The 27,714-nt window shown below is 41.8% G+C and overlaps 1 long non-coding RNA gene across 1 annotated transcript in view; it reads right to left on the bottom strand.

Annotated features, from left to right (window-relative positions):
• Positions 1 to 27,397, bottom strand: part of LOC139545958 (uncharacterized) — an 87,787-nt gene extending 60,390 nt beyond the window's left edge. The window contains exon 1 of the long non-coding RNA XR_011669162.1: positions 27,042 to 27,397. This is a non-coding gene — a long non-coding RNA (uncharacterized lncRNA). The remainder of the gene's footprint in view (positions 1 to 27,041) is intronic.
• Between the last annotated feature and the right edge of the window lie 317 nt (positions 27,398 to 27,714).

The raw sequence follows: 27,714 nt of genomic DNA, 5'->3' as shown, positions 1-27,714 counted from the left end.
TGAGCATAGAGAAGAGATGTTTATGCACGGAGAGGACATCACTTTGGACTAGTAAGTTCTAATGCTAATGCCGTTGTTTGAAATTAATAATATGAAATAATATTCATTTGAGATTTTTGGCCAAATATTTTTTTGTTGTTGCAATTTATAGAAATATAATCAGTAATGAAATGTGTAATGAAATGTGTAAAGTACACATTGGCTATACATAGTGTGTGTGTGTGTGTGTGTGTGTATGATTGTCACGATCGTCGTAATGATGAGACCAAGGCGCAGCGTGAGCAGAGTTCCACATATTTAATAAAGAGAAACTCATAAACAAAACAAAAAGCACAAACAAAACGTGAAGCTACTGATGTACACTAAGGCAACTATACGCAGACAAGATCCCACAACACAAACGAGGAAAATGGCTACCTAAATTTGATCCCCAATCAGAGACAACGATAAACAGCTGTCTCTGATTGGGAACCATATCAGGCCAACATAGACATAAAAAAAACCTAGACATACGAAAACGCTAGACATACAAAAACCCTAGACATACTAAACTAACGTACCCACCCTAGTCACACCCTGACCTAAACAAAAATGATAGAAACACAGAGATATCTAAGGTCAGGGCGTGACAATGATCCATAACCTGTTTGTGTTTGTTTGTGTGGGTGTTTATGTATATATATATATCGAAAAAAAAAATCTTAATTTTTATAAAAATGGAATGGATTAGAATTGAACAGCAAACACACGGCCACTGTGCTGAGATGCGTGCGCCCGCTGCTCCACTGCACCCCATTTCCATATGAAATAGCTGTTGGAGGAGGGCAGGCCCACAACAATGGCAGGAGTGGAATGGACAGCACTTAACCACAGTGACTGTGTTCCCTCTGCTCTATATAATACACATCTGTTTTTTTTTTCGTGATGATACAAGGCTCATACATAACAAATATTATTTTCTGAAATGTTTTCTTTCACAGTGATACCGACTCCGACTGGGAGCCCCCGGTGCCAAGGTGCCCATCCCCCACTGAAGCTGGTTCATCCAGCCGGACCCCTGCTGTCTCCGGCTCCACACCTACCCCCGCCTGGCCATCTAGAGGTGTGAAGGCACGAACAAAGAAGCGGAGGAGGGGTGTGAAACCTGCTGGCAGAGGGGCGATGGCACACTGTGTTAGAAGAGGATGTGGATCCAATTACACCAGTATTTAGACCAAAAAGGTAGCCAGGACCTCAACTAGACATGCCTGCAAAGTACAGCACCCTTCAACTGTTTTTCACCCCGTCAGCTGTTCATTCCCTTGTGTCGAACACCAACAAGTATGGAGCTAAGAAGCAAGCAGGCAAGAAAGTGACATGGAAGCCCATTTTCATGCAAGACCTTTTCTACTACCTTTCGCTGGTCATTTACATGACGCTGGTGAAGTTAAACCCCTCAAGGATTACTGGAAAACATCCCCACTCTATCAACTGCTTCACATCAGTGACTCAAAGTTGATGAGGACAATGCCAAGAGGAGAGGCACCGCAAGGTTTGATAGGCTCTGCAAAATCAAACCTCTCTACCTCAGCATGGTTGAGGCCTGTAAGCCCTATTTTCAGCCCGCCCAGAACTGGCCCATAGATGAGAGGATGGTAGCCTCAAAGGCCAGAATTTGCCTCAAACATTACATGCGTAACAAACCAACAAAATGGGGTTACAAACTGTTTGTTTTGGCTGATTCTGTGTGTGCATACACTTGCAATTTTTTTGTTTATGAGGGGAAAAACAGTTGTGCGACCGGTAATGGACTTAGGTATGATTCCGTTATGGAGTTATTGGATTTTCAACTGCTGGGGAAGGGTTACAAACTGTTTGTGGACAACTTCTACACAAGCCCTACCCTGTTCACAGAACTGAGGAAGCTGAATGTGTTGGCTTGTGGCACAATTCGAACCAACAGAGTGGGCTTTCCAAAGACAAAGGTGAACGACATGCCTAAGCGGGCTGATCGGGGTACCATGCGATGGATTCGTGAAGATGCCCTGCTCTTTGTGAAGTGGATGGATACCACAGAGGTCATGTGCAGTACTATCTACAAGTCCTTCAGTGGCGATCACGTCGTCAGGCGTGTGAAGGATGCTACTGGGGCATGGACCATCAAAAATGTCCCCATTCCTGCAGCTATAAAGGACTACAACAAGGGCATGGGAGGTCTGGACCTGTCAGACGCGCTGATAGGATACTACAATGTTCTCCACAAGACAATGAAATGGTACAAGACATTGTTCTATCATTTCATTGACATTGCTGTAGTGAATGCCTTCATCCTCCAGAAGGAAATGGCTAAGAGCTGTGGACAGCCCCCCATCTCACAGCTAGCCTTCAGGGAGCTGCTCATCCGGGAGCTTGCTGGCTACAGCACAAAACCCACTGCATCACCTTCTACCCCCTCTACCTCTGCCCCCTCTACCTCGGCCCACTCTACCTCTGCCACCAGTGGTGTTCACATGCCAAAATTCATAACTTCAGGCATGAATGTGCCTCAGGGCCAAAAGGGCACAGCATGTAGGCGTCGTTGTGTTCTTTGTCGCATGAAGTCCCCCATCACCTCCACCACTTGTTCGGTTTGCCTCTGATTTACAGCAGAAAGAGACTGCTTTGGGACATGACATCAGCAGCAAAATATTGTGTAGAGGACTGAGGGTCTTCCAAGGGTCTACCCTTGTTATTTTTTTTATTTTAATTTGTAATAAAAAATATATATATATATTACAAAAATGTTTGTTGTGTTAGAATAGCATTTGGTTATGTTGTATATAGTTATTTGCATAAAATGTATCACTTCACCAATTCGGCCACTTGGGTACATTTGGGCAACTTGTGACTTCATGGGTGACTTCATGCTAAAATGTCATGTATCTCACTCATTCCTTAAGTTATCAGTCTGAAACTTTGCAAAAATACAGGTTCCCTCTTGTGTACTCCATCTAAATTATCCCCAACACCCCCACCGTACTTGCTCCTCTCGGATCCAGTGATCACAAATGTCTGCTGTTCTCTTCAAAAACAACATCAGGAGGGAGAAGCGAGGTGCAGCGGAAAAAAGAATGTCTGGTAAACCAGAACAGAAAGGAGGCCTTGGCACGATGTATGGCCAGTACTGACTGGTCTGCCATATATGAGGTGGACAGCATCGATGCAAAGGTGAAGACGTTCAACTCCTGCATTCAAACTGCACTTGATGTATGCATGCTAATAAGAAATAAGAAAACAGCAACACGAGCCCTGGATGACTGAACGAATAAAAGCAGCCATCAGGAAAAGATAGAAGATTTTCAAGAGACTGGGTAAAACAATGAAATGGAGAAAATATAGAAACACAGTGCAAACGCTTATCAAGAAGCAAAGACAAATTACTACAAACCTGAAATCCAGGACCTAAAGAAGAAAAACCCTAAGGAGTGGTGGGACTACATTAATAAAAGACTATGACGACAGAAATCATCAGGAGGGAGAATACAGGTCGAAGGAATTGAAGACAATGATGCGGCTGATGTTTTTAATGTATTTTTAGCAGAAGCATGGACAAGCACCACCTCTTGCCATCTTACAACCTGCCCATTCCTACAAGGCAGATAGACCTGTGCAGCATTGGCCAGATCAAGCAAGCTCTGACCAGACTGAGCCCACATAAAGCGTTTGGGCCTGATGGCACTCCAGCCTGGCTACTAAAAGAGCAGAAAATCTAGCCCCTGTCATCACACACATTGTTAACACCTCCTATTGGCAGGGGACTGTTCCTGCTGCCTGGAAGATTGCCAATGTGTGTCCCATACCTAAAGTGTCAAACCCACATACAACGAGTGACTGGAGGCCCATCTCTCTAACTTCATGCCTTGGAAAAGTCCAGGAGAGCTTCATCATACAAAAACCTCATGCCAACAGTTTTATCTGAGTGCACACATCAGTATGCCTACCTACCAAAGTCCAGCACTACTATGGCCCTTGTGAAAGCCACACACTCCTGGATGACAGTTACAGACTCCAAAAAAACAGTCAAAGCCTTTGATCGAGTAGATCATGCAAAGCTCCTGCAATACCGGTCTGACATTGAACTGTGTCCAAAGCTACTAGCCTGTCTCCACAGCTACACCACAGGAAGAAGGTAGAGGGTGATGGCAAATGGCACTTTTAGCCCTTGGTCAGAGGTCACCTCTGGTGTGTCACAAGGGGGTGTGGTTTCACCATATCTGTTTCTCCTTCACATGTCCCCCCGAAAAGTTGTCTTCAGTGATACACTGGACACTGGGTATGCAGACGATGCAGGGCTGTCCCGAGCCATACCATTAACCAGCATCAAAGAGGACACTTCCATGGGCTTGGAGGCAAAGCAACCGGAAGAGTGGGCCACATCCAACAACATGCTCCTGAATGGGAAAAGGTCTGTGGAAATGTGGATACATTTTTCTAGAGACCATCCACAACCTGCACCACTAATCCTAGGAGGACAGAAAATACCAGTGACAACAACAACTAAGTATCTTGGTTTTCATCTAGACTCTAACCTCAGTGGTGACACACATGTGGAGCAGTCAGTGAGGAAGGCCTCAAGACGCCTGCACTTTTTGACTGTTCTACCCATTGAAGATCTGGTCACAGTCTATACTACACTGGTCAGACCTTGTCTGGAATACGGTGGAGTGCTGTTAGTTGGATGCAGTAAAAAGCAGCAGGCCCAACTAGACAGGGTGCAGAGGGGCTTGACTCCCCTCACTGCAGAGCAGGCAAGAGCAGAATGCAGTGCATCTGGTGAAAGACATGCACAATCTTGACAATCCACTGAATGACCTGCTCCCTCCAAAAAGAGGTAACTGCACCACCAGACTCCTGAGAAACAGCCACAAACTGTCCTGTATAACTGTCCTGTAAAACTGTCCTGTATAACTCTCCTGTATAACTGCCCGTACGAACCACCTGAGAAACGCCACTCTACCCATTGCTATCAGACTGTATAATAACTCTAGTTCTTAAATGGTTCTCCCAAAAATTTATAGCAGAATACTTTCCCATTCTTCCTCAACTGTATTGTATGATATACAATTTTCTAGCTCTGAGTCTCTACTTTTATCCAATGTAAAAAACACAATTTCATTGCTACATATGACCGAATAGAGCGGTCGGTCACATATAAAGTTTGGGTGAGCTGTGCGCGGTCAGCTCGATTCACGCTACACATCAATTACATGGAGCTTCTGACGGTGTACATTTGTATTTGTATTTTCCCAAGCTACTCTTCCTGGAGACCAGAAAAGATTTCACAACACATGTGTGTGCCCTCAGGCCTCTACTTTACTACCACATATCTACGACACGAAATCCATGTGTACATCTGTGTATAGTGCGTATGTTATCGTGTGTGTGTTTGTGTTTGTCTCTTCAGAGTTCCCGCTGTTTCATAAGGTGTATTTTTATCTGTTTTTAAATGTAATTTTACTGCTTGCATGAGTTAGTTGATGTAGTCATGGCTCTATGTATTACTGTGCGCTTCCCATAATCTGTTCTGGACTTGAGGACTGTACATATTCACTGGCATAGAGGATTTTGATTATTAAGTTAAAATCAGCCTTTAACCTTTACCGAACCTCAACCCCGTATCCGGGATCACCCCCCACCCCCCACACACTGATTAGCATAGATAGCATAGCTTCAGAAGTAGATAGTAGCATCTAAATATCATTAAATCACAAGTCCAAGACACCAGATGAAAGATACAGATCTTGTGAATAAAGCCACCATTTCAGATTTTTAAAATGTTTTACAGGGAAGACAAAATATGTAAATCTATTAGCTAAACACGTTAGCAAAATACACCACTATTCTAACTCCATCAGTTTCTTACTCCTTCAGGTGCTATCACCAATTCGGCTCAACTAAGATATTGATATCCACTAACCAAGAAAAAACCTCTTCAGATGACAGTCTGATAACATATTCATGGTATAGGATAGTTTTTGTTAGAAAAAAGTGCATATTTCAGGTAGAAATCACAGTTTACAATTGCACCGACCATCGCAAATCGACTAGAATTACTAGATAGAGCAACGTGTATGACCAATTTACTCATCATAAAACATTTCATAAGAATAGACAAAGCATAGCAATGGAAAGACCCAGATCTTGTGATTCCAGACAATATTTCAGATTTTCTAAGCGTTTTACAGCGAAAACACAATAAATCGATAAGTTAGCATACTACATGTGAAAACGTTACCAGAGCATCGATTCCAGCCAAAGAACGCTATAACGTAATCACCGCCAAAAGATATTAATTTTTTCACTAACCTTCTCAGAATTCTTCCGATGACACTCCTGTAACATCATTTTACAACATACATATACAGTTTGTTCGAAAAGGTGCATATTTAGCCATACAAAACCGTGGTTACACAATAAAAATACTAGGAAATCAAGCCTCAATATGTCTGACGTCATCTATCAGAGTGATCTAGTTTAATTAAAAGCTAATCATATACTTGACTAAAAAATACAGGGTTGACAGGAATCGAAAGACAAATTAGTTCTTAATGCAACCGCTGATTTACATTTTTAAAATTATCCTTACTTTTCAATACAGGGTTGGCCAAGTGAAGCTATACCAAACAAAATGGCGATGTATGCGTTTAAAATATTTCGACAGAAACACGGTTTATCATATTAAATATTGCTTACTTTGAGCTGATCTTCCATCATATTCTTGGGCAATGTATCCTTTCTATGTTATAAACGTCTTTTGGTCGATAGATGTCCTCTGTCCTTCGAAATGTCCACTAACAACGACCGAGACCGCGAAACGTTCCCAAAGCTAGAAAGTGCACGACAAATAAATTCCTCAGAATCGCACTAAACGGATATAAATTGCTATAAAACGGTTAAAATTAATTACATTATGATGTTTTTAACAACTATAACGACTGAAAACATGACCGGAGAAATATAGCTGGTTAGAAAACGATTTGGAACGAGGCAGGTCCGATGGCCTTCACGCTTGAGGCGCACGTTGAGAAAGGGCGGTCTCTGTACATTTTGGTCATTTATAATGGCTGTGAACGTCCCATCGATTTCATTGAAAACGTGATGACGTACAGACACCCAGAGGAAGACGTAGGCAGTGTCGGTTTCTTCATAGCATTCACTGTGGCCTTATAAACAGACCCCAGATCAGAGGTAAAAATTTCTGAAATCTGAACCCTGTCATGAAAAGTGCTGTAAAAATTGTTCTGTACCACTCAGAGACAAAATTTCAACTCCTATAGAAACTATAGACTGTTTTCTATCCAATAATAACAATAATATGCATATTGTACGATCAAGAATTTAGCACGAGGCAGTTTAATTTGGAGACCCAAATATGCTAATGCGGAACAGCACCCCCTATAGTTGCAAGAAGTTAACTTCACCAATGTGTTTTGGTCATTCCTGAAGTAATCAATATGGATGGATCAGGAGTGTGTGTGTGTGTGTGTGTATGTGTGCATCTGTATACTATGTTTGTTCTCCTGGTCTCTCATTCCCCTTCAAACACACACACATGCCAAGTCAGAGATCAAAGGCCAGTTTGGGATGGGCTTTTCAAACGGACGATAGAGGGGTGAACAGGGTCCCCCTGCTGCCTCTGGTCAATCCCTCGCCCTCCTGGACAGATGAGGGGCTGTGCTGACAGACACATAGTCACCCAGGGAGGACGAGGCTCGATATGTCTGGCAGATGTTGCTTTTGTCTGGGCTCTAAGCTCACTGGCCCATGTCTCACCTCACACACGCACACACACACAATACTTGACTGACCCATGTCTTCCTTAGCATCCCTCCACCACCCTGTTTGGCAGACATCTCTAGCCTTATGGATGAATTCTAGAGAGTCTTGTATGTGAATACAGAAAACTCAGACCTCTAGCATCCTCATAAAATGAAACGTTCTCAAAGAGCAGTCGAAACTCTGTTGCCTCTAGGTGTCGATAATCAGAACAGTCTGTGAAAACAAATCTATTTCTGTTAGCCTTGGACAGAGTGTCTGAGGCGAAGCCTTTCGGTAGTCATCACAATATTATTCATGTGTTTGTTGACTGACACTTGAAGGTAACCAACCAGACTATCGATCCGTGGATTTTTGTTGGCTCAGATTTATATTGTGATTTCCTAGAGTAAACACGGTGTGTTTGGAAAGGGATGTAAACCAAAGCCCCTACCTGTCTTTCTGTATGTCTGTCTGCTGAATCCATTTGTCATATACCGTCTCCGTTCAATTACTCAATAAAGTGTGTGAGATAGACAGTGCTGAGGGAGGAACTTCAAGGAGAGACTGACTCAGTTAATGTATTTCTGTCAGCGGGATGGAGGGGTGGGACAGAGGGATGGAGGGGGGGTTGATATAGTTCATTCTCACCCCATCATCTCCTCCCAGAATCCATAGTGTTGTCTGCCAATAAAGCCATTCAGCCAAATCCACATCAGAGAAGAACAATATGGTCTGGTCTGTCAAGGGAAATAACAGCAACTTCTACTACAACATAAGCTGTCATTTTGAATAAGGCATAACTCAGTGATGTTCATTCTCAATATAAAGCATTGACAATAATAAACTACTAGCTGCAAGGTTGACATTTGAAGCAAAAATCTAATGAGTTTTGATTTTCTGGTTGATGCTTGTTAATTCTCAAGACAATAGGATCTATCGACATCAGGACAACACAGTTGTAAAGCAATGCTCTCCAATCCTGTTCCCGGAGAGTTACAGTGCAGGTCTTTGGTCTACCCTAGTAAGAAGCAGTGACAGATCTGATTTAGCTATTCAAGGAAATTGATGGTTAGGTGATGAAAACCATACAATTCTGGGACAAAGGCACACTCTGTGGATTTCCACATCCAGGGTTTGTGATCAATGGTATACATGAATCAACTTCATAAGCCAGCAGCATACCACCCTGCATCTAACTGCTGGCTTGCTTCTGATGCTAAGCAGGGTTGGTCCTGGTTAGGCCCTGGATGGGAGACCAGATGCTGCGGGATGTGGTGATGGAGGGCCAGTCGGAGGCACCCTTTCCTCTGGTCTACAAAAACAAATCCTTTAGGGGGATGTTTTTAAATGGGTGTCCTGACTCTATGTGGTCAGTAAAAGATCCCATGGCACTTATTGTAGGGGTGTAAACCCTGGTGTACCTGCTAAATTCACAATCTGACCATCATGGTTACCTAATCCACCCCAGCTTACATTTGGCTTACCTCCTCTCCCCTGTAAATGAGAATATGTTCTCAATCAACTTACCTGCAAAAGTATGGGTTGAATTAAAAAATATCCAAATGAATGGGTTATTGTCATGGATGACACTGAGATAGGGTGCCAATAGTAGTTCTTTTTTTTTCTCCTCCAATTTGCAAGAAATACAAACTGTCCTAAATCTTCAACTTAAAAAAGAACTGAAGTCAAAAAATGCAGAACAGAACTTAACATAAATCAACCAAAAAAAATCAACTCATATATACAAAAACTGACAAGAGGGAGTTTTGTATGAGAATATATGGGGAGTGGTCAGTTCCATTTTGAGGAAGAAGGGAAGTTTTGCAAAACATTCATTTTTGAATACACATGAGAAAGTTTCAGGGTACTGATCAGATTTTCAAAACGTCATGTTATTTTATCATTAACAGTAAACAGCATCAATGCATTTTTTTAACCAGGCAAGTCAGTTACGAACAAATTCTTATTTTCAATGACAGCCTAGGAACAGTGGGTTACCTGCCTAGTTCAGGGGCAGAACAACAGATGTTTACTGTGTCAGCTCGGGGATTCAATCTTGCAACCTTCCAGTTACTAGTCCAATGCTCTAACCACTAGGCTGCCCGCCGCCCATATGAAAGGTGCTTTTTCAATACACGAAGGAAAAAGTGTTCCCCCCTCAGTGAACAGAGGGGTGGCACTTTCCAGCACCCCTCCGGAACCATAATTTAACAACTGATTTCCGGTTGGACCTCCTTTACCAGAACACAGCTGGCTTCCATGCTGTAGACATGGGGCCGGAAACTGCAGAGATATGGACGTAAACAGAACACATTGCCTAGAGCTTTGACTGTTTGTAGATAAGGATATTAGTTAAATTATAACATTAGATGATACCAGTGACTGTTACAATGTAAACTATGATCCATCGACTCGACATAGAGAAACGATAAAAACAAATGTCAAGACAGCGCATTTCTATAATAAAGTTACGGATGGGATATAAGAAACAAAAGCTGTGTGTCGTGTCATTTTTTTATACTATGTGTATCACCATGTGTATAGTGCAAAGTGATTGTTAACGTGGATAAAGGATAAGGATATTTGTTAGGCAGCGGCTTTTAATGTGCAGTTCGCAGTGCGGCCGTCACATTCATTCAACCGTAATGGTAATGGACACAGACAGTTATTAAGCAGAGTTTGCAAGTGCACCTGAGTTGTGTCTGTCAGACTGCTGTGGTTTCGCTGTGATTATAGAGAATGGCATTTTGTCAAACCTTTTACCATATTAGCCTGATTTTGATCTCTTTAATCTGTCATGGGAGATGACTAACCTGATAATCAAAGCCAAGTGCATCAGACTGCCATGAAGACTAATGCACTGACTATAGGCCTCCTTCCTTTTTCTTCCCTAGACTCATGAATATGTATGACCAACACATGAGCACTATCCCGCTGATAGCTTTAAAACCTAATGCGCATTACCACTTCATGCATTATTATTGAGAGAAGCTCTTTAAATCACATTATTCACAATGAAGTCACGTCATACTGAGCAGATTACTTGTAGCTTGCTTAGATAAATTGGCACATTCCAGTGAGGAATTGAGCCTGAGAATTAATTCAGGCTTATGGGCCTTTATTGTGAAGTCTGCAGAAAATGACATTGACTGCTACCATACCCACAGAGAGCCTCACGTGTGTGTGTTTGTGTGTGAAGCTACAAGACAGTCACATTTTGGAAATGCCATTGACTGCTACCATACCCACAGAGAGCCTCACGTGTGTGTGTTTGTGTGTGAAGCTACAAGACAGTCACATTTTGGAAATGCCATTGACTTACATTATACCGTCAGAATCCCATATAACCATTACACCACAAGACAGATTAGCCCCTATGAAGACAAATGGATCCACAGAAACACAATAACTTGTCGTTCTGCACGTAGAATTCCCTTTGAATTATTTACCAGTCCATTCATTATTATGAAGGTAAAATGTAGGGTTATAAGCCCGCATTCCTGACTAACAAATCTTGGCTGACCAACACGTGGCCGAACACCCCATGCATGCTAGCACGCACATGCAAACGCACAAACACACACACAAAAAAATATGATATTAGCCATTAACCTATTTTCACAGCTGCAGGGAGCCATACATTACCGCTGCACTGACACAGCGATATTAGTTATACTCTGTCATCAGCCCTGTGGTGGGGGTGGTGGTGATGTTACGTAGGTACGGGAGAGACTGGAGAAACAGTCAAAGGTGTTAAAAACAACCACATTCATCACAACACCTTTGTACCACGGGGTGGGAAAAGAAGACCCATAACCTGTACACTAACACACAATGAGAGCTACATCTAGCTCAAGGGAGAGAAGAAGAAGGAAGTGAGGGCAGGGATGTGGTGAGCTGTAACATGTACTTACAGTCCATCTCAGGTTCGGCTTAGAGTCATTCACAGGGTGACTGTCTGAACACCCCCTAGAACTGTCTGACAGTGAGCAATGTGTGTGTGTTTGTGTGTGTGTGGAGGCCGACAGTGAGCGATGCATATGTAATGAAGTGGTGATGGACAAACCACACAACAGGCCTAACCTGTGAGATGGAACATTAATCTTGGCTGTGGGGGGGATGCCTGTTGGATGACTGGTGAAACTTGCATGGTTACTATTAAAGAACCTATGCACTCAACATCCAAACATTCTATGTTTTAAAATCCACACTTTTGTGAATGTCTCAGTGAGAATTGTAGTTTGGGAATTCACTGCTGAATTCATTGGATGCAATGTCAGCTCAACCACTGCAACACACAGAACAATTGATGCCATCTATGCAACCCCACCTTTTTGATGACATACCTCCATCACAAACTCATAAAGTCAAGCTTCACAAATGGTGAAATCCACACTCTGCCAAGTGTACCTCCATGTAATATCACTGCCAGAACAATACACAGACCACCATTAGTCTCCCATTCCGTGGCTCCAACATTTATCAGCTGCCTAGCAATACCAACATCTCTGCCACTGATTATAGGATCTGCTGATTGATGAGAGATGTGTGTCCTGCAAGCATGGCTTGTTTGTGTGTGTGTGTGTGTACGTGTTTAACTATACTTGTGGGGACCAGAAGGTGATCAGGGAGTTGAACAAGGGAATGTAGTGAAGCCAGAGGGCAGCAGCATCGCCACTGTCTGAGACAGACTGTTTAATCTACACGTTACCTAAATCTTGTTACCCCTGCACGCCTCCTCCACCTCTGCCACTCTCTCTTACTCCTGAGGTGAGGTAAGGATGTGTGTGTGTGTGTGTGTGTGTGTGTATTCATGCATCTGAGTCTTTGGGTAAAAGACACTCAGATAATTCTGCAGTGTCATTCTCCATTTCTGCTTTTCTTTCATTGAGTGACTGTTACTGGAGACACTGTGGATGATTCATTCTGTTGTGCAGTGTTTCTAATCACTGCGCCCGGCCAGTCTATGCAGTTTGCTACTGCTGTTTTGTCAAATTGGATACATTTCTCCCCTCAGTGTTCACCACTAATTATAAACACCAGAACAGATGGGACATCAGCCCTTTCTAGAACATTCTGCGCCTCTGCCAAGAAACAATGTCCACTTCTGTTCCGTAGTCATTAGTGTGGCTGCGAGTGTGAGAAACCAGGAAAGGTACTCTGACACGAATGCACACACAGACACATGCACAGAATCACACACACACACCAGAACAAAACATATTAAGGAAACATCACATCCTACACAAGTTGGACTCCGATGATGTCACCCTCACTGGAGTGTTCGGAGATTGTTTTTCTTTTACAGATAAAAGCAAACAGTCACAGATCCAACACAATGATGTGTGGGAGGGAAACAGTCCATGCCTAGGTTTTCCAAACACTATAGATAATTTCCAGTCTCAAACACTGTCAAAACAACTCAAAGAACCAAGACCTTGTAACCATGGATATTAAAGAAAATAACCACACACGAAATAGGATGAAAGGACGAGACATCTCCTTAAGGAAATAAGGACATGATGTTCTCACCGTAAAGCTGCAAATTCAAACAGCCGTGACCTATGGGCGACCAATAATGGTTTTCTGCTAACAACCATCCCTTGCTTTCTTTGCAGGTCTCATTTGCGTAATAAAAGCTGGGAAAAACAGTCTGTGTGTGTGTGTGTGTGAATGTGTTCATATGCGTGTGTATTTAGTTAATTGACGTTGCTTCAGCTTTGTAGCTCTGTAGTCCTTATTTTAGCGGAATGGAATTAAATTAATGCAATATGTGTATGTATTTCATGATGCAAGCTTTGATGGCTGTAAACATCATATGTAGAGTATCAGCTGTGATCTGCATCATCATCAGCCTGCTGGTTTTCTGTTACCTGATCATTAATTGCACACACCTGGTGTCCCAGGTCTAAATCAAATCACATTTTATTGGTCACATATTTAACAGATGTTATTGCGGGTGTAGCAAAATTATTGTGTTCCTAGCTGCAACAGTGCAGTAGTATCTAACAATTCACACAAATCTAAAAGTTAAAGAATGGAATTAAGAAATACATAAAAATTAGATTGAGCAATGGAGTGGCGTTGACTAAAATACTGTAGAATAGAATACAGTATATGAGATGGGTAAAACAGTATGTTAACATTATTTAAACATGATTTAAAATGACTAGTATTCCATTATTAAAGTGGCCAGTGATTCAGATATATATATATAAAGTTGAAGTCAGAAGTTTACATACACCTTAGCCAAATACATTTAAAATCAGTTTCACAATTCCTGACATTTAATCCTTGTAAAAATTCCCTGTTTTAGGTCAGTTAGGATCACCACTTTATTTTAAGAATGTGAAATGTCAGAATAATAGTAGAGAGAATGATTTATTTCAGCTTTTTTATTCTTTCATCACATTCCCAGTGGGTCAGAAGTTTACATACACTCAATTAGTATTTGGTAGCATTGGCTTTAAATTGTTTAACTTGGTTCAAACATTTCGGGTAACCTTCCACAAGATTCCCACAATAAGTTGGGTGAATTTTGGCCCATTCCTCCTGACAGAGCTGGTGTAACTGAGTCAGCCTTGTAGGCCTCCTTGCTCGCACACTCTTTTTCAGTTCTGCCCACACATTGTATATAGGATTGAGGTCAGGGCTTTGTGTTGGCCACTCCAGTACCTTGACTTTGTTGTCCTTAAGCCATTTGCCACAACTTTGGAAGTATGCTTGGGGTCATTGTCCAATTGGAAGACCCATTTGCAACCAAGCTTCAACTTTCTGACTGATGTCTTGAGATGTTGCTTCAATATATCCACATAATTTTCCTGCCTCGTGATGCCATCTATTTTGTGAAGTGCACCAGTCTCTCATGCAGCAAAGCACCCCCACAACATGATGCTGCCACCCCCGCGCTTCACCGTTAGGGTGGTGTTCTTTGGCTTGCAAGCCTCACCCTTTTTCCTCCAAACATAACAATGGTCCTTATGGCCAAACAGTTCTATTTTTGGTTCATCAGACCAGAGGACATTTCTCCAAAAAGAATGATCTTTGTCCCCATGTGCAATTGCAAACCGTAGTCTGGCTTTTTTATGGCGGTTTTGGAGCAGTGGCTTCTACCTTGCTGAGCGGCCTTTCAGGTTATGCTGATATAGGACTCGTTTTACTGTGGATATAGATACTTTTGTAACTGTTTCCTCCAGCATCTTCACAAGGTCCTTTGCTGTTGTTCTGGGATTGATTTGCACTTTTCGCACCAAAGTACATTCATCTCTAGGCGACAGAACGCATCTCCTTCCTGAGCGGTATGACGGCATCATGGTCCCATGGTGTTTAAACCTGCGTACTATTGTTTGTACAGATGAATGTGGTACCTTCAGGCGTTTCAACATTTCTCCCAAGGATGAACCAGACTTGAGGAGGTCTTAATGTTATTTTTCTGATGTCTTGGATGATTTCTTTAGATTTTACCATGATGTCAAGCAAAGAGGCACTGAGTTTGAAGGTAGGCCTTGAAATACATCCACAGCTACACCTCCAATTTACTCAAACTATGTCAATTAGCCTATCAGAAGCTTCTAAAGCCATGACATCATTTTCTGGAATTTTCCAAGCTGTTTAAAGGCACAGTAAACTCAGTGTATGTAAACTTCTGACCCACTGGAATTGTGATACAGTGAATTCATTACAAGTGAAATAATCTGTCTGTAAACAATTGTTGGAAAAATTACTTGTGTCATGCACAAAGTAGATGTCCTAACCGACTTGCCAAAACTATAGTTTGTTAACAAGAAATTTGTGGAGTGGTTGAAAAACAAGTTTTATTGACTCCAACCTAAGTGTATGTAAACTTTCGACTTCAACTATATATATATGGCAACAGCCTCTAAGGTGCCGGGTTGCATAAACGGGTTGATGCCGGCTTGTGATGGCTGTTTAACAGTCTGGTAGCCTTGAGATAGAAGCTGTTTTTCAGTCTCTGTCCCATCTTTGATGCACCTGTACTGACCTCGCCTTCTGGATGAGAGTGGGGTGAACAGGCCGTGGCTCGGGTGGTTGATGTCCTTGATGATCTTTTTGGCCTTCCTGTGACATCAGGTGCTGTAGGTGTCCTGTAGGGCAGGCAGTGTGCCCCTGGTAATGTGTTGGGCAGACCGCACCACCCTCTGGAGAGCCCTGTGGTGGCGGGAGGTGCAGTTGATATACCAGGCGGTGATACAGCCCGACAGGATGCTCTCAGTTATGCATCAATCTCTGATTGGAGGGGAACAATTTTTAAAAAGCAGTTGAACTGGCTTCGAGGTCCAGAGTTGAGTTTGACAGATGTAGAGTGTTGGCTGTGATCTGCATCATCATATACATTATCAGTTGTGGTCTGCTGCAGGGCAGATGGTGGGTCCTCAGTCCAACTTCTCTAGGATAGGGGGCAGCATTTTCACTTTTGGATAAATAGCGTGCCCAATTTCAACATCCTTCTACTCATCCCCAGAATATAAGATATGCATATTATTAGTAGATTTGGATAGAAAACACTCTGAAGTTTCTAAAACTGTTTGAATCATGTCTAAGTATAACAGAACTTATGTAGCAGGCAAAACCCTGTGGACTAACCATTCAGATTTTTTTTATTTTTTTATGTCACTGTCTGTTCAATGATATTTCATTGGGAAGCCAGATTTCTAATCACCCTGTTCTCAGTTCCTACTGCTTCCACTGGATGTCACCAGTCTTAGGAAATAGGTTGAGGTTATTCATTTGTGCAATGAAGAAGAAGGCCATCAGGAAGCAGTGTAACGTCATGTGTACTGTTTGAGAGTTGCGCAAGACTAAAAAAAGTAGCGTTAGTTTGTTGCTCTCCTGTATTGAAAACAGATAGACCCGTCTTCAATTTGATCGATTATTAACGTTTACAAATAGCTTAAGTTGTATTACAAAAGTAGTTTGAAATGTTTTGGCAAAGTTTAGAGGTAATTTTTTAGATATTTTGTGGTGACGTTGTTCAAAAATTGAGCTGTTTTTTTCTGGATCAAACGCTCCAAATAAATGGACAATTTGGATATATATGGACGGAATTAATCGAACAAAAGGACCATTTGTGATGTTTATGGGACATATTGGAGTGCCAACAAAAGAATCTCGTCAAAGGTAATGCATGTTTTATATTTTATATCTGCGTTTTGAGTAGCGCCGGCAGGGTTGAAATATGCTACTCTCTCTTTGTTGACATTGTGCTATCATCAGATAATAGCATCTTATGCTTTCGCTGAAAAGCCTTTTTGAAATCTGACATGGTGGCTGGATTCACAACGAGTGTAGCTTTAATTTGGTATCTTATATGTGTGATTTAATGAAAGTTTGATTTTATATCATTTTTTTGAATTTGGCGCTCTACATTTTCCCTGGCTATTGGCCAAGTGGGACGCTACCGTCCCACATATCCCAGAGAGGTTGGCTGCTATTGGCCAGTGGTCATAAACCAGCCATATGCTGCAATATGCTGACCAGATTGGAACAGAGAGGGTGACTGTAGTATATAGGGATATGAGTTAAAGATTTAACCCTCATGTGTCCCAGATAGGGAGGGACATAGGTTAACTTGAAGTGGACCCATTCAGTCTTTTTACCTGTCAGTGAAGGTGACAAACAGAGAGAAAGTATTAGGCAACGGCCTCATAGCCTGAGCAATAACCATTTTCGCACCACTGTGGTCACACACCAATGGGGACCTGTGTATTAATACATTCTATCCAGAGTCTTTGGCAGGACATTACTGTATGAAAGAGCTGCAAATAGTTCCTCTTCTCAAAAATAAATTGACTTCTCTGCATCCTGACAGGTGAGGAGGAGAAGATAAAAGGAGGGTGGTGGATGGCGAGAGAGAACGAGGGAAGAGAGAATGGAGCGAGAGCCTATACAAGGTGTCAGGTTGGTTGAAATTGCTTACTTGATGGGGGGGAAAAGATGTGTGTCTGTGTCTTTCTCTCTGTGTATGTGTGTGGGGTTGCATTGTGTTGTGTTTGTATGTGCGTGATATTGGAGCTAGGCCAGACAATTTCAGGGAACTTCCTGAGAGATGGTAGTGAACAGGTACTGTTGGAGGCTTTACAACAATGACCTGTGTGGGTGTGTATGTGTGTGTGTGCGCGTGTGTGGTATTGGACAGGTAGGAGTGGGAGAGGCCCTCAACAAGCGCTGGCAGAGAGCTGAAGTAACATTTCAGTTTGAGGTTGTGATGCTGAGCAAATCGCCTGGGCCAAGATGGATCTGCGTCTGCGATTAGACCAGACAACAAATCCTTCACAAGAGGGAAGAGAGTTGTCCGTCTTCTACTGGACAGATTTTCTTGGCCACATTGTACTGTTTCCTTGCTGCACTGTTGTCTTGCTGCACTGTTGTAAGACAAAATCATCACTTACTACTGAATCAGCATAATGGATATGTGCTTTGTTTTGTAAAGTATTGTATCTGGGTTATTGTGTTTGAGTGTTACAGCAAGCAAAATTGAATAAAAATAGTGTTTTTATGATCCAACTTACCTTTTTGAGCACATTGTATTTTGCTCAATAGCACCAAAAATTATGTGAATCATCTTAAAGGACAACTCCACCCCAAAACACAGTGAATCATCTTAAACTTCTTGAGGGCCGGTGGCAGTATTTGGTATTTCGTATGACTGACATGCCCAAAGTAAACAGCCTGTTACTCAGGCCCAGAAGCTAGGATATGCATATAACTGGTAGTATTGGATGGAAAACACTCTGAAGTTTCTAAAACTGTTCATATAATGTCTGTGAGTATAACAGAACTGATATGGCAGGCGAAAACCGAGGAGAATCCATCCGGGTGTTTCTGCCCATCCAAATCCTTTTTATGGGAAAATCAAAGGAATAACTCCCAGATTGCAGTTCCTAGGGCTTCCACTAGATGTCAACAGTCTTTAGAAAGAGTTTCAGGCTTGTTTTTTGAAAAATTTGCTAGAATATGTAGTTTTTCTAGGTGGCTCCCATTTTGGCTGTAGTATTGTGTGGATGAGAGCGTGCACTTCGTTATTTATCTCCGGTAATGAACATACTATTCTCCGTCTTAAATTGTATTGTTTATTTACACATTAGGGTACTTGAGGACTGATTAGAAACGTTGTTTGACTTGTTTGGACAAAGTTTATTGGTAACTTTTGAGATTCATTTGTATGCATTTTGAACGAGGGAAACCGGTGCATTACTGAATCAAGCGCGCCAACTAAACTAACTTTTTTGGGATATAAATAAGGACTTTATCAAACAAAAGGGCCATTTGTTATGTAGCTGGGACCCTTGGGATTGCAAACAGAGGAAGATCTACAAAGGTAAGTGATTTATTTTATTGCTATTTCTGACTTTCGTGACGCCTCCGCTTGGTTGGAAAATGTTTGTAATGCTTTTGTATGCAGGGCGCTGTCCTCAGATAATCACATGGATGCTTTCGCCGTAAAGCCTTTTTGAAATCTGACAGAGTGACTGGATTAACCTGTCTAGGACTGGGGTTCCGCTAGCGCCAACAGCCAATGAAATTGCAGGGCGCCAAATTCAATCAACAGAAATCTCATAATTCAATTCTCAAACATACAAGTATTAGACACCATTTTAACGATATAATTCTTAATCCAACCACAGTGTCCGATTTCAAAAAAGCTTTTTGGCGAAAGCAGAACATATCATTATGTTAGGTCAGCAACTAGTCACAGAAAGCATACAGAGATTTTCCAACCAAAGAGAGGAGTCACAAAAAGCAGAAATATTTATAAAATGAATCACTAACCTTTGATATTCTTCATCAGATGAAACTCCTGGGACAACACGTTACACAATACATGTATGTTTTGTTCAATCAAGTTCATATTTATATCCAAAAACCTTAATTTACATTTGGCTTTGCCTCCAAAACATCCCGTCAATTTGCACAGAACCACATCAAATCACAGAAATACTCATAATAAACATTGATAAAAGATACAAGTGTTATTAACATAACGCTACGTATCCCGTTATTCACATGACGCTACGGATCCCGTTACCGGGATCATTTTCCTAAACAACCACTGAATTGCAGAGCGCCAAATTAAAAAATAATCCTAAAAATATTTATAATCATGGAATCACAAGTGAAATATACCAAAACACAGCTTAGCTTGTTGTTAATCTACCTATCGTGTCAGATTTTGAAAATTTGCTTTACAGCGAAAGCAATCCAAGCGTTTGTGAGTGTATCAATCAACGCTAGAACAGTTAGCCTTAAATTAGCTTGGTCACGAAAGTCAGAAAAGCAATAAAATGAATCGCTTACCTTTGATAATCTTCGGATGTTTGTACTCACGAGACTCCCAGTTACACAATAAATGTTCTTTTTGTTCGATAAATATTAGTTTTATAACAAAAAGAAACGCCATTTGGGTTGGCGTTATGTTCAGAAAACCACAGCCACGTTCCGTGCCTGAAAGGCAGACAAATTCCAAAAAGTATCCGTAATGGTCGTAGAAACATGTCAAACGTTTTTTATAATCAATCCTCAGGTTGTTTTTAACATACATAATCGATAATATTTCAAACGGACGGTAACCTATACAATAAAAGAGAGAAAGAAAATGTCGAGCTACCCCTCTCGCGCGCAGGAACTATTCAAAGGACACCTGACTCGTTTTGAAAAATCTCGCAAATTTTTCAAAATAAATGTCTAAAGCCTTGTCACAGCCTGAGGAAGCCATTGGAAGAGGAATCTGGTTGATACCCCCTTTAAATAGAAGAGGGGCAGGCAATGAAACAGGGTAAAAAAAAAAAAAAGCACTTCCGGGTTGGATTTCCTCAGGTTTTCGCCTGCAGAATCAGTTTTGTTATACTCACAGACAAGTTTTGGAAACTTTGAAGTGTTTTCTATCCTAATATGTAAATTATATGCATATTCTATGATCTGGGCCTGAGAAATAGTCCGTTTACCTTGGTAACGTTATTAAAAAATAAAAATTAAAATTCTGGCCCCTAGCGTCAAGAAGTTAAAGATATGCTTCTCCTTAATGCAACCGCTGTGTCAGATTTCAAAAAAACTTTACGGAAAAAGCAAACCATGCAATAATCTGAGTACGGCGCTCAGAGACCAACACAACCAAATAAGATATCCTCCATGTTGGAGTCAACATAAATCAGAAATAGCATTATAAATATTCACTTACCTTTGATGATCTTCGTCAGAATGCACTCCCAGGAATCCCAGTTCCACAATAAATGTTTGATTTGTTCCATAAAGTTCATCATTTATGTCCAAACAAACCATACCTCCTTTTGTTGGACTCACCACGCGCGTGCAAGTCCAGCGGAAAGTACGGACGAAAAGTCCCAAAAGTTATATTACAGGACGTAGAAACATGTCAAACTAAGTATAGAATCAATCTTTAGGATGTGTTTAACATAAATCTTCAATAATGTTCCAACCGGAGAATTCCTTTGTCTTCAGAAAAGCAAATGGAATGGGAGCTACCTCTCATGTGAATGCGCATGACCAGCTCGTGGCTGCTGGCAGACCTCTGACTCATTCCCCTCTCATTCGGCCCCACTTCACAGTATAAGCATCAGACAAGGATCTAAAGACTGTTGACATCTAGTGGAAGCCTTAGGAAGTGCAATATGACCCCATTTCTACTGTATCTTGGATAAGCAAAGAGTTGAAAAACTACAAACCTCAGATTTCCCACTTCCTGGTTGGATTTTTTCTCAGGTTTTTTCCTGCCATATGAGTTCTGTTATACTCACAGACATCATTCAAACAGTTTTAGAAACTTCAGAGTGTTTTCTATCCAAATCTACTAATAACATGCATATATTAGCAACTGGGACTGAGTAGCAGGCAGTTTACTCTTGGCACGCTTTTCATCCAAACTTGATGTTTGCAGCCCCCTATCTATAAGAAGTTAACCTCTTAGTGTGCAACTCCTTCTAGCGGGATCAAATTCGACAATATCCGGTATTTTAGAGACACCTGGTGCCTTTTAAGCATGCATGCAATAGTCGGCAAATTTTTGGCGTCTAATGTCGTCATTGTCCAAGATGTGCTGCCGAATTTCTGTAAGGCAAAAATTATTTCTGTCCCGAACCAAATTGACCACAGCCCGCTCTTGTTAGACAGCAAGAATTTTGCCTCCGTCTCTCCTATTTGGCCTAGTCTCAATTCTGCAGGGAAAATTGCAGTAAGAACACATTTAGTCACATCACCTACTCTGTGGTACACATTGGCATGCAGTATACAGTCATTTGACAATTGAGAGTAGCCTAATGTTTAGTGCATGCTGAAGACTAACCGGTTCTCATTGCGGAAAGTTCTGATGATTGAGGCCACAGTTGATCTGAGGTGGAATCATTGTAGCTGCCTCAGTCATTGTCATGCCATGATTTATGACATGGTCTATAACTACTGCTCGGATTTCATTGGACACTCTTTGCTGTCACTGCCGCTGTCTTGGTCCGTGGCCTTGTCCTCTACCTCGTTCCCCCACACATCTCAAACGAGGCCCACGACCACCTCTCAGAAGGGGTGACCACCACATCTTCCTAGTCTTCCTCCTCCCACTGCTTGACGTCTATTGTGACCTGGATCACCTACCGGCTCCATGTTATCGCTATGTTGTGGGTGGATACCACTCAGTTCACTATATACTCGTACCAAAATGTGAACTCAATCATCAGTAACGAGTTGGCAGTATTGTAAAAGCAATTACAAGGGCCTGCATACATACACCTGCTCATTTTGAGCAGTTGTGTCAATTGATAGTTAGATCATTGTAATGAAATTAATAGACCGTCATCTTAAGAGGAAATGCGTGAATTACATTTTGAAATGGTAGTACTTCGATGTATCATTTTGAACAGGTGATTTTGGTTCAGTTAACAAATTATCTTTGGTCATCGCTTGTGAGTTTTGTGTCTAGAGTTTTGAAAAATGACATTGAGGTTTTGAAATTGGTGCCAAAGTGATTGCAAAAAACTGTAAGTGATTGGCTGGACCTTACCGACCTGCTCTAAACGCAAACATCATGGTTGCCTGCCTTCTGCGGATACTGGTCTAATGTGAGTTTGGCATTTTCTGGCCTATTGGTTAAGGCTAGAATTTGGGAGAAGGGAAGCTGATCCTACAGTACCAGTCTATTCCTCTGTGTACACAGGAAACACGTGTGCTCTTTATTAAATGGTGGGGTGACTTTATCGCCTTAAGGATTCCCTCCTGCATGTAATTTCTCTAGCCGCCACAAGATCAGAATCATCTGAGAGAATGCCATCAGAACTCAGAGAGATCCGAAACATCTGAGGGAACGCCATCAGAACTCAGAGAGATCAGAATCATCTGAGGGAACGCCATTAGAACTCAGAGAGATCAGAATCATCTGAGGGAACGCCATCAGAACTCAGAGAGATCAGAATCATCTGAGGGAACGCCATCAGAACTCAGAGAGATCAGAATCATCTGAGGGAATGCCATCAGAACTCAGAGAGATCCGAAACATCTGAGTGTCATGACGCTAGCCCTTTCAGTGAATTGGCTAGATACGACATGAGGAAACACCATCGGCACTTAGAGAGATCAGAATCATCTGAGGGAACGCCATCAGAACTCAGAGAGATCAGAATCATCTGAGGGAACGCCATCAGAACTCAGAGAGATCAGAATCATCTGAGGGAATGCCATTGGAACTCAGAGAGATCAGAATACGCAGACAGATGTCCGATCCAAGATAACATCCCTCTGAGACAGCACTGCACTTCTCTCACTCAGTTTTTATTCCCCCTCAACCAAGCCTTACAGCAGCCCACATTTTTCCTATTGAATAGTGGTGTCTGAAAATAGAAAAACAATTACAGAAAAAGAGAGAGTATGTGTGTGTGTGTGTGTTTGTCAGTGTGTGTGTGTGTGTGTGTATGTGTGTTCATGCCTCAGCTGGCTCGCCAGGCTCCCACACCCCTGCCGGTTCGCCAGGAGTTTACCCCCAGCCGGCATGCCCGGCGCCCATGCCTCGGCCGGCTCGCCCAGGTGGGACGCCAGGTGGCGCCCCTAGAGGGGGGGGGGGGGGGTTACTGTCACCCCTGCTCCTGCTCTTCCTCCCTCTGGGGTTCGAGGGCGCCAGACTCCCCAACATTACGCACTCAAGCCACCTTCAGTACGCACACCTGCCTTTCCCCGTCACGTGCATCAGCGCTCATTGGACTCACGTGGACTCAATTACTTGTGTCATTACCTTCCCTATATCTTTCTGTTTCCTAGCTCTGTTCCCTGCTTCGGGATTGTTTGTCTTATGTCTGTGTTACCCGTGTGCTGACGCTGTTCCCGTCGTGTTCCTGAATAAATGTTTGACTCCCCGTACCTGCTTCTCATCTCCGGCGTCAGGTCCTTGCACAAAGAGAGGGAGGGATGTATAGGGAAGTAGGGGGAGAAGAAACAGCATGTTTCCATTTTACTGGAGCAGATTTAGAGGGGTTGCCACAAGCATGCATCACTTAAGTTCAACTTCTTAAGACTAGGGGGCAGTATTTTCGTTTTTGGCTAAAAAACGTACCCATTTGAAACTGACTATTTCCCAGCCCCCGAAACTAGAATATGCATATAATTGTCAGATTAGGATAGAAAACACTCTAAAGTTTCCAAAACTGTCTTAATATTGTCTGTGAGTTAAACAGAACTGATATTGCAGGCAAAAACCGGAGGAAAGTCCAATCAGGAAGTCCCTCTTTTTTGAAACCTCTCTGTTCTTATGCATGCCTAACGTGCATTTAAAGGGATATCAACCAGATTCCTTTTTCTATGGCTTCCCTAAGGTGTCAAAAGTCATTAGACTTTTGACACCTCATTAGACTCATTTCAAGCTTTTATTTTGAAAAATGAGCGTGAAAGATCACATTGCGTAAGTGGATAGGTGGGGGCTCTCAGAGTGAGTTGTGCGCAACAGAGAAAGGCGGCCATTGTTTCTCCTGGTCCGATTGAAAAAACAACACTCCCGGTTGATATATATTTGAAAAACATCCTGAGGATTGATTAGAAAAAACGTTTGACATGTTTCTGTGGACATTATGGATATTATTTGGCATTTTCGTATGCGTTTTCGTGACCGCCCTTTTCGGTGGATTTCTGAGCATAACGCACCAAACAAACGGAGGTATTTGGATATAAAAGTAATATTTATCGAACAAAAAGAACATTTGTTGTGTAACTGGGAGTCTCGTGAGTGGGAACCACCCAAAGATTATCAAAGGTAAGAGATTAATTTGATTGCTTTTCTTACTTTCGTGACCAAGCTAACCAAGCTAATATAAGGCTAAGCTAATGTAGCATAGAAAGCTACACTCACAAAAGCTTGGATTTCTTTCGCTGTAAAATATATTTTCAAAATCTGACACGATAGGTGGATTAACAACAAGCTAAACTGTGTTTTGGTATATTTCACGATTATAAATATTTTTAGGAATATTTTTTAATCTGATACTTTTGGAAATTTCTGTCTTCCTTTCAGGACCTGAATGAGGCTGTCGTTTTTTTCTTCATGACGCAGAACCCAAATGGCGTTTTTTTGTGATAAAAGTAATATTTATCGAACAAAAAGAAGATTTGTTGTGTAACTGGGAGTCTCGTGAGTGGAAACGTCTGAAGATTATCTAAGGTAAGCAATGAATTTGATTGTTTTTCACGCTTTCGTGACTATGCTAATTTGGGGTTAGCTGATGTAGCATTGAAAACTACACTACACTACACAAAAGCTTGGATTTCTTTCGCTGTAAAATATATTTTTTGAAAATCTGACACCATAGGTGGATTAACAACAAGCTAAGCTGTGTTTTGGTATATTTCACTTGTGATTGCATGATTATAAATATTTTTAGTAATATTATTTGACTGTGGCGCTATGCTATTCAGCGTTGCTGATGACAATTATCCCGGATCCGGGATGGGTGGTTGAGAAAGGTTAAAAGAGTAAAGCCTTTCGAGAAAATGAGAAGTAGGTCCAGAGAGGTATGTACTCACTAATGAATGAACACACTGCCATGTTCAACAATTACACAGCCATGTTAATGTAAGGACAACACACCGATTGTACCCAACCAACACTTTGCTTTCAGGACGGGGCTTTCTTTAATTTAGTCGTCCATTTTGGTTTGTATTCTTGGAAAGAAAGAAGAGATCATTGCCATTGAATGTAAGGATGACAACGTATAACACTCAGAGATCGGTGGTCTTTAATTGAGTTGGTCGTGTTCTTATTTTTGGAGAGCGAAATGGGAAAACATTAGGGAAACAGTCCTTGCACAGGTTGCCTGTCGCCACACTTTTGTTGTTTTTCCTACTAATAAATAAAGAATGCCGGGTGGGAACTAGACATATAAAGTAGATCCTCTCACCATTCCAAGAATAAAATATTAACTCATTTTGTAGAGAAAGGCATGTCATTATCCAGTCCCAATCCAAGCATCTTTCGTTAGGACCGAAGTTTTTTTATTTAGCCCAGTCTTATTTACATTTATTGTCTTTGACAGTGTGGAATCAATTATGTGTTTTTCTCCTATATATAAATACACAATGGAACACAAGAGATAAACCTCCAATTAAACACCCCAGTGCTGTGCTCTGTTACATTTTAAGTCCTTTACATTTCACCTTCAACAACTTGCATGCGTTAGTCAGATACAAAATAAACAATATCTCCAGTTTTATTCCCTCATTACACATGACTGGAATTCTCTTTTAACCCAATTAACGAAAATGCAGGAGATTTGGTTAATATTTGGTTAAGCAGCCCCAGGTTGAACCGGGCTGTGGCCCATAATGTGCCGGGCGAAGCCGCTGAGGGAGAAACGCCCTGCTCAAATCAAACAGTAATCTGCACATCTCGTCTGGGAGGCAGCCCGGTTCCAAATGGAAAAATAACAGCTGCCCAGTCAGTTGGAGGCAGGGGCGGTACTCGCAAACATTTCTAATTGTGAATGACAGCTCATTGTGTCAGTGAAAAAGTCAAATCTGTATGGGTGCTGCTTCTTATGGGATCCAAAAAACATCAAGTTGCATCGACATGAAGTAGTTTTGCTAATGTTTTTGCTATTGTTGCCATCGCCAATCGTAATACAGGAAGTTGTAGGCCTACACAACAACAGCCTGACCAGCTAGTTATGGTAAAAAGCTCATTTGCAGTGCCATGTGGCATTCCAAAATATATGTTTTGCCCTCGTGGATTTATATTCCCTTGCTACAGTAGACATCTTTACACTCACCGCCATTGGACTCTGGAGCAGTGTAAACACGTTGAAACATTGATGAATCTCACTTCACCATCTGGTAGTCCGACGGATGAATCTGTGTTTGACGGATGCCAGGAGAACGCTACCTGCCCCAGTGCATAGTGCCAAGTGTAAAGTTCAGTGGAGGAGGAATAATTGTCTGGGGCTGTTTTTCATGGGTAGGGCTAGGCTCCTTAGTTCCAGTGAAGGGAAATCTTAAAGCTACAGCATTCAATTACATTTTAGATGATTCTGTGCTTCCAATTTTGTGGCAACAGTTTGTGGAAGGCCTTTCCCTGTTTCAGAATGACAATGCCACCGTGCACAAAGCGAGGTCCATACAGAAATGGTAGGCCTAAACTGTAGGCCTTCACACTTGGAATTATCTAGAGCATGGGTGGGCAACTCCAGTCCTTGAGGGCCTGATTGGTGTCACACTTTTCCCCCATCCCTAGCAAACACAGCTGATTAATCAAATTGCATTCTAAACTGAAGATCATGATTCGGTGATTATTGGAGTCAGGTGTGTTATTTGGGGTTGGGGCAAAACTGTTACACCAATCAGGTCCTTGAGTACTGGAATTGCCCACCCCTGATCTAGAGTTCCCCTCAGGAATTGGACAATGATATAAATGCACTGGAACTAACCAAACTTCAACATTTTAAG

This window comes from Salvelinus alpinus, chromosome 19 (assembly GCF_045679555.1).
Source record: "Salvelinus alpinus chromosome 19, SLU_Salpinus.1, whole genome shotgun sequence".
Taxonomy (NCBI): Eukaryota; Metazoa; Chordata; class Actinopteri; order Salmoniformes; family Salmonidae; genus Salvelinus; species Salvelinus alpinus.
The sequence above is the reverse complement of the archived record's forward strand: the minus strand, read 5'-3'. Positions and strand labels throughout refer to the sequence as shown.